The sequence below is a fragment of the Triticum dicoccoides genome, chromosome 2B, assembly GCF_002162155.2.
Source record: "Triticum dicoccoides isolate Atlit2015 ecotype Zavitan chromosome 2B, WEW_v2.0, whole genome shotgun sequence".
NCBI lineage: Eukaryota > Viridiplantae > Streptophyta > Magnoliopsida > Poales > Poaceae > Triticum > Triticum dicoccoides.
This window is the reverse complement of record NC_041383.1, coordinates 211501419-211510083: the sequence shown is the minus strand read 5'-3', so window position 1 is coordinate 211510083 and position 8665 is coordinate 211501419.

Sequence of the window (8665 nt, the reverse complement as noted above, 5' to 3'; positions counted from 1 at the left end):
AGAACTCTGTCAATCACTATCTTGTCTGGAAGATTAACTCCCACTTGATTCAAGCGATTGTAGTACCCAGACAATCTAAGTACATGCTCACTGCTTGAGCTATTCTCCTCCATCTTTTAGCTATAGAACTTGTTAGAGAATTCATATCTCTCAACTCGGTTATTTGCTTGAAATATTAACTTCAACTCTTGGAACATCTCATATGGTCCATGACGTTCAAAATGTCTTTGAAGTCCTAATTCTATGCCGTAAAGCATGGTGCACTAAACTATCAAGTAGTCATCATATTGAGCTAGCCAAACGTTCATAACGTCTGCGTTTGCTCTTGCAATAGGTCTGTCACCTAGCGGTGCATCAAGGATATAATTCTTCTGTGCAACAATGAGGATAAACCTCAGATCATGGACCCAGTCCGTATCATTGCTAATATCATTTTTCAACTTATTTTACTCTAGGAACATATCAAAAAATAAAGGGAAGCAACAACGCGAGCTATTGATCTACAACATTATTTGCAAAATACTATCAGGACTAAGTTCATGATAAATTAAAGTTCAATTAATCATATTACTTAAGAACTCCCACTTAGATAGACATCCCTCTAATCATCTAAGCAATCACGTGATCCAAATCAACTAAACCATGTCCGATCATCACGTGAGATGGAGTAGTTTTCAATGGTGAACATCACTATGTTGATCATATCTACTATATGATTCACGCTCGACCTTTCGGTCTATAGTGTTTCGAGGCCATATCTGCATATGCTAGGCTCATCTAGCACCCACCGCTCACTTTTGAAAAATACGATTTTCCCCTAAAAAGAGAAAATTCTAAAAAACTATAAAAAATCATGAATTAAAAAATGTTCATGTATGTGAAAATTGTTCAAAAACATAAAACAATTCACGAGTTTAAGAAATGCTTTATATACGGATACAAACTAAATATTTCAGGTGGATATGAAAAATAAAGAATTTGTATGACAAAATGTAGAAATGAAAAATGCATTAGAAAAAACATCTTCGTCTTTGTGTTTCAAAAATGTAAACGTGTATAAAAAAGTTAAAGGTAGTTCCTTTTGTATGGCAAAAAATGTACAATATATATGAAAAAGATATCATCAATTTTTTAATATTAATTATGTATTTAATTTTTAATTAATATGTTGTTTTCATGTATACAAAAAATCTAAAATATTTATGAAAAATATACATAACAATATATTTAAAAATGTTAATCACATACTCCCTCTAGTCCATATTAATATACACAACAATATAATTAAAAAACTGATGAACCATTTATAAAATTATGAACGTTTTTCAAAAGTGATGAACTTTTATTTTAAATTTCTGAATTTTTTTGAAAATTGAAGAACTTTTTTCCAAATTGATCAAGTATTTTTTCAAAATTTTGAACTATTTTTTAAAAATTGATGAAGTTTATTAAAACCAGTGAACATTTTACAAATTCGTGAAGTTATTTTCAATATTTCTGAGCTTTTTTTTTAACTTGTGATTTTTTTTCAAAATTGATGAACTTTGTCTAATTAGTGAACCTTTTTTATTACATGAACTTTTTAAAATTCGTGATTGTTTAAATATGTGAATTTTCAAATTTTGTTCATATTTTTCCCCCAAAAATCACGTTTTTCCAAAATATATGAGCGATATATAGTGCGGCTACAGTTATTTTCAAATAGTCCGAGCTGGATTCTATTATTGGTGCCAATTCGTCTAGTGGTTAGGTAACCTACACATGAGCTAAACGGTGTGAGGTCTAATCCTCGCGGGAGCAATATTTTTATGCAGGTTTTTTTCGCTATATATACATGAGAGAATTCCTTATTTGACCCATTCTTAAAATTCAGTTCCCTTTTTGACCCTAAAAAAATATTTTTCCTTTTTTGACACCACAACTTTATTTTCTTCCTTCTTTGACACATCTGTTAGTTTTTGCCGTTAGCAACTTTAAGTATGACTGGAAATGTCCTTCTTACCCGTGCTAGGACGCAGGAAATAAACTGGTTGACCGAACCGTCAAACAGGGGCGCTGCACTGGGTCACACCCTCGATTCCCTCCTCGATCCCCTCCTCGATTCCCCATCCTTGATCCCTAACCCTAATAAAATTTGCAGATGGAGGAGGGCATGGCTGATGCTGATACTGGTGGCGGGATGGACGGTGCGGTGGAGGGCGTGGCCGACGCTGCACCGGTCTCGGCCTTGGTCGTCCATGGCGGGGAGGCAAAAGGCATCCATGGTGGGGAGGCGGAGGGAGTTGCAGGCGCGCCATCAGAGGCTGGCCATGGCGGGGAGGCAGAGGGAGGTCCAGGTGCGGCGCCGAAACAGGGGAATGATGATGGTGCGACGGCCTCGGATGCAAGTGCTCTGGCATGGCTACAAGGGTAAGTGCTTGTCTTCTCTAGATTTGAGTATTTGCTTCCATGATTACTTAGAGATGGATCCAAAATGTAACATATTTGCTTCACCTTCCTTGACATGATTTTTCTCAAAATGCAACACTATGTTCATATAAAACAGTGTACTTGAGATGGATCGAAGATGCAACAGAGTAGTTAGAGAAGGATATTTGTTGTGCCAAATCTGAGTGAAACAATAGACAAAGATTATGTTCAGATAAAACAAATATGTTATATTGGATAATCTGTTTACATATGGCACTTTTTTTATTTAAAACACGAAGCAAGTATGTTTATGCACAATTGATGTTTTGCTTTTACAGGATGGATCCAAATTCAACATATTTGCTGAAAATCAAATTTCTTGGAAACCCAAAAAAGCTAGGAAGGATATCAAATGCTTTTGTTATGATAAGGTTATTGATTCCGACCTAACAAATTATAAGGACTTGGTTGAATCAACCGTAGAGCAGTACTCGCCTCGTTATTTGGAAGTTGCCTAAATCAGACTATGGATTCTTCACGTTTCCACCACTACTAAAAGCCACAACGGGTAGGCCTAAGACTGAGAGGTATAAAGAATGTAGTCAGAAGAAAAGAAAAGGCGGCCAACACTTATGCCCTATATATTTGCAAGGACTATGGGCATCATTGGCAGAAATGCAAGAAGGGTGACCCAGATGACATTGTTTCTATTTTTGAAGGAAATATGACCTAGAGGCAATGATAAAGTTATTATTTATTTCCTTATTTCATGATAAATGTTTATTATTCATGCTAGAATGGTATTAATTGGAAACTTAGTACATGTGTGAATATATAGACAAAACATATAGTCCCTAGTATGCCTCTACTTGACTAGCTTGTTAATCAAAGATGGTTATGTTTTCTAACCATAGACTTGTGTTGTCATTTGATGAATAGGATCACATAATTAGGAGAATGATGTGATGGACATGACCCATCCATTAGCTTAGCATTATGTTCGTTTTAGTTTCATTGCTACTGCTTTCTTCATGACTTATAAAACTTCCTCAGACTATGAGATTATGCAACTCCGGAATACTGCAAGAACACTTTGTGTGCTACCAAATGTCACAACGTAAATGTGTGATTATAAAGGTGCTCTACAGGTGTCTCCGAAGGTGTTTCTTGGGTTGGCATAGATCGAGATTAAGATTTGTCACTCCATGTTCCGGAGAGGTATCTCTGGGCCCCCTTGGTAATACTCATCACTATAAGCCTTACAAGCATTGTGACTAATGAGTTAGTTGCGGGATGAAGTATTACTGAATGAGTAAAGAGAATTGCCGGTAATGAGATTGAACTAGGTATGATGATACCGACGATCAAATCTCGGGTAAGTAACATACCGATGACAAAGGGAACAATGTATGTTGTTATGCAGTTTGACCGATAAAGATCTTCGTAGAATATGTAGGAACCAATATGAGCATCCAGGTTCTGCTATTGGTTATTGACCAGAGACGTGTCTTGGTCATGTCTACATAGTTCTCGAACACGTAGGGTCCGCACGCTTAACGTTCAATGACGATTGGTATTATGAGTTTATGTGATTTGATGTACCGAAGGTTGTTTGGAGTCCCGGATGTGATCACGGACATGACGAGGTGTCTCGAAATGGTAGAGACATAAAGATTGATATATTGTACAACTATATTCGGACACCAGAAGTGTTCCAGAAAAGTTTCGGATAAAACCGGAGTACCGAGGTTACCGGAACCCACCCGAAAAGCTATTGGGCCGCATGAGCCTTAATGGAGAAGAGAGAGGGCCGGCCAGGAGGTGGCACGGCCCCCTTGCCCTAGTCAGAATTGTACAAGGGGAGGGGGCAACGCCCCCTCCTTCCTTCTCTCCTCCTCCTCCTCCTTCCCCCCTTCTCCTTGTTGGAATAAGAAAGGGGGGGCGAAACCTACTTGGAGTAGGATTGCCCCCCCCTGGCCTCCTCCCCTGGCCGGCCTCCTCCTCCCTCCATCCTTTATATACGGGGGAGGGGGCACCCATAGAGACACAAGTTGATCAAGTTGATCTTTTAGCCTGTGCGGTGCCCCCCTCCACAGTTTTCCACCTCGGTCATATCGTCGTAGTGCTTAGGCATAGCCATGCACCGGTAACTTCATCATCACCGTCACCATGCCGTCGTGCTAACGGAACTCTCCCTCGGCCTTAGCTGGATCTAGAGTTCAAGGGACGTCATCGAGCTGAATGTGTGCAGATCGCGGAGGTGTCGTGCTTTCGGTACTTGATCGGTTGGATTGCGAAGACGTTCGACTACATTCAACCGCATTACATAACGCTTCCGCTTTCATTCTATGAGGGTACATGGACACACTCCCCCCCCCCTGTTGCTATGCATCACCTAGATAGATCTTGCGTGATCGTAGGATTTTTTTTGAAATTACAGCGTTCCCCAACAGTGGCATCCGAGCCAGGTCTATGCGTAGATGTTATATGCACGAGTAGAACACAAAGAGTTGTGGGTGATAATAGTCATACTGCTTACCAGCATGTCATACTTTGCTTCGACGGTATCATTGGATGAAGCGGCCCGGACCGACATTACATGACCGTGTTCATGAGGCTGGTTCTACCGACATGCTTATGCACATAGGTGGCTGGCGAGTATCTGTCTCTCCAACTTTCGTTGAATCAAGTGTGGCTATGCTCGGTCCTTGTTGATGGTTAAAACAACACATTTGACTGAAATCGTTGTGGTTTTGATGTGTAGGTAAGAACGGTTCTTGCTAGAAGCCCGTAGCAGCCACATAAAACTTGCAACAACAAAGTAGAGGACGTCTAACTTGTTTTTGTAGGGCTTGCTGTGATGTGATATGGTCAAGGCATGATATGATATAAATTGTTGTATGAGATGATCATGTTTTGTAACAAAGTTATCGGCAACTGGCAGGAGCCATATGGTTGTCGCTTTATTGTATGCAATGCAATCACCATGTAATTGTTTTACTTTATCACTAAGTGGTAGCGATAGTCGTAGTCACAATAGTTGGCGAGACGACAACGATGCTACGATGGAGATCAAGGTGTCGCGCCGATGACGATGGAGATCATGACGATGCTTCGTTGATGGAGATCATGAGCACAAGATGATGATGGCCATATCATGTCACATATTTTGATTGCATGTGATGTATATCCTTTATGCATCTTATTTTGCTTAGTACGGCGGTAGCATTATAAGATGATCCCTGAAAGTGCGTTATATCGACTAGAGGGGGGTGAATAGGCGATTTTTATGAATTCTTCACTGAGGAATTTGCTAGTGAGCAAATTCGTAAATGAAGAACTACTTGCAGCGGAATAAGTACTCAAAAGTAAACATAGCAGAACACACGCATAGTCATCATGATGAAATGAAGACAAGCACAGAGTACAGAAAGCGTAAACACAGGATAACACATGATGAAGACGGGAAGACTAAAGAAATTGAACTGAGGAAATTGAGAAAGTCTTCAGTCAAAAATCTTCAAACAGATATGAACAAGCACACAACAACAGAGATGAGGAAATGAAAGAGTTGAGCAAATAGAACCAGTAAGCTCGGTGAAGACAATGATTTGGTAGACCAGTTCCAACTCTGTCTCAGTTGTACATTTGGTTGGAGCGACTGAGTATTTAAACTCGAGGACACCAGTCCCGGACACACAGTCCTCACTGTATTCTCCTTGAGATAAGGTCACATAGACATCGCCCAATCACTCATGGTAAGTCTTCAGGTGACTTCCAAACCTTCACAAAGTCGGTCACTCGGTGATCCACAATTCCTCTTGGATGCTCTAGACCTTGACGCCTAACCGTCTGGAAGAAGCACAGTCTTCAAAGGAAACAAGCGTCGGATCCACGCAGGATCAATCTCTTCAATGATGCTCAATCACTTTGGAGTTTGTAGGTTTGGGTTTGGGATTTCCTCACTTGATGATTTTCACTCAAAGTCCTCGGAGGATGGGTTGCTCTCAAATGACAAGTGTCAGTTTCTCCCGGAGCAGCCAACCAACTAGTGGTTGTAGGGGGCGACTATTTATAGCCGGGGAGCAGCCCGACATGATAAGACATAAATGCCCTTGACTGATATGACCGTTATGTGGGTAGATATTTTGGGACAGCTGGCGTGTAGCACAGCAACGGTCAGAATATTTGAGGTTCGAATTCCTGAGGGCTATCATGTTCCTACTGTTTAAGCAATCCGCACTGGCGAATTCCTAACTCCTCAGTGAGAACAAATTCCTTAGAGACCAGAAGAACTTCATCTCTGTCACTGAAGAATGTGACTAAACTGTGCGAGATTTCCAATGGCTTCACTCAAAAGGATTGGTAGGTGTAGGATTTTGAGTTGAGCATCACATGGAAATTTTTCCTTAGTATTTCCTCGACCCCCTTTAACAGTACGGTGTTTCCTATGACTCAAGAAAGAGAAAATGAAACAGTAAAAACAAGAGTCTTCACGCTTCATGTTCCTCGAATGATTACCAAGTCTTCAAGGTCACACCAATTTCTTCACTTTCAAAGTCTTCAGAAAGTCTTTAGAAATCCAAAGTCTTTAGTTGAAGAACTTCATTTTTAGGGGTCGACTTTCTCTGTAAATATCAAACTCCTCATAGAATTATAGAACTGTGTACACTCACAAACGCATTAGTCTCTAAACCTATAAGTCTTCAATACACCAAAATCACTAAGGGGCACTAGATGCCCTTACAATCTCCCCTTTTTTGGTGATTGATGACAATATAGGTTAAGTTTTCAACGGGGACAATCATATGAAGTGTAAATACTGATTTTGAGGAATTTGATTGCAAGATATAGAAGAACTCCCCCTGAAGATGTGCATAGTGAGGAATTTGCTTTTGAAGCAATGCACACTTGAAGAGTATAATCATGGAGATCTCCCCCTATATCTTGTAATTCATACACGCATTTGACATATAACATAAAGAATTTGAAATGCATGATGAAATATGGTGACTGACGTAATTCAGCATGCGTGCATTAACATTAATGAGGAATAAGCATTCAGAAGAACACAACAAAAGTATCAGACCACCATAGAGTTTAAGATTACAACTCGATCCGGCAAAGTCATCAGAAGAACGAGAGTTGTAACTTAGCAAAAAACGCCCATATAGAATAGACCCGCTTGAAGACTAACTCAAATCCCCCCTTTGTCATCGAATGACCAAAAGGGTTAAAAATGAGGACTAACACCCCTGAAGAATATCATGAAGATGGCGGACCGCCAGCGTTGTTGGGGTCTTCAGTCGATGTAGGGCCTGCTGCAGTGTCGTCCAAGTTTTCGAACTCGTCCGTTTCGCAGGATGAGGAATATGAACTTGCGACTAGAGAAGGAACCTTGACCTTCTTGAGCTTCTTCGGCGGAGGAGCAGACCAGTCAAAGTCTTCTTTGAAGCCCATTTGCTTCAGATCTTCTTCACCATACAGATGTGACAGAATAGCCCAGCTGCGATCGAACACTTCATGGAGGTAGTAATGGTTTTTCTTCTCTGCATTTTGTCTAGAAGTCATGTTGTGAAGAATAGAGCCAAACTGACGCTTAACCCATTTGTGGTTCCGATCGACCTTCTGGTGAAGACTTAGAAGCAGCTCATGGTCAGTCATCACACGAGGAGCAGTAGCTTGAGGACTTGACTTGGTAGCATTGGCAGCAGAATCATGTGTGGCAGAGTCATCATTGGTGGAGTAAGATGCAGCTTTGCAGAACTGACAATCCAATGGACGAGTGCCTTCATCGATAACAGCAGGAGCCTTGCCCTTTCCTTCAGTTGAGGAATATGTCCGTTTGAGGTCTTCAATCGGGGGCAAGTAGATGCCATGGTTAAGAGTGCCAGCCTTGTAGTTGAGTGAAGACCTTGATCTGAGGAATCTCATGATCCATGGAGCATAAGGCTTCAGCTCAAACAATGAGAGTGCAACATTAGCAAGAGTCCTCATGAAGAAATCATGGTAATTGATAGGGATACCATGCATGATGTTGACGAGCATATTCTTCATCATCCCCACAATTTCTTCATCAGATGAATCATGACCTTTGATTGGACTGATAGTCTTCGTCAAAATGCGATAGATGGTCCTTGGCACATACAGCAAATCCTTCACGAGGAATTTGGTCCTCTGGACTTGTCCAGGCTTCAGCGGCTTCATGAGCACTTGCATATAGTGGTCAGTGAGTTCAGGCTCATCATACAGACAA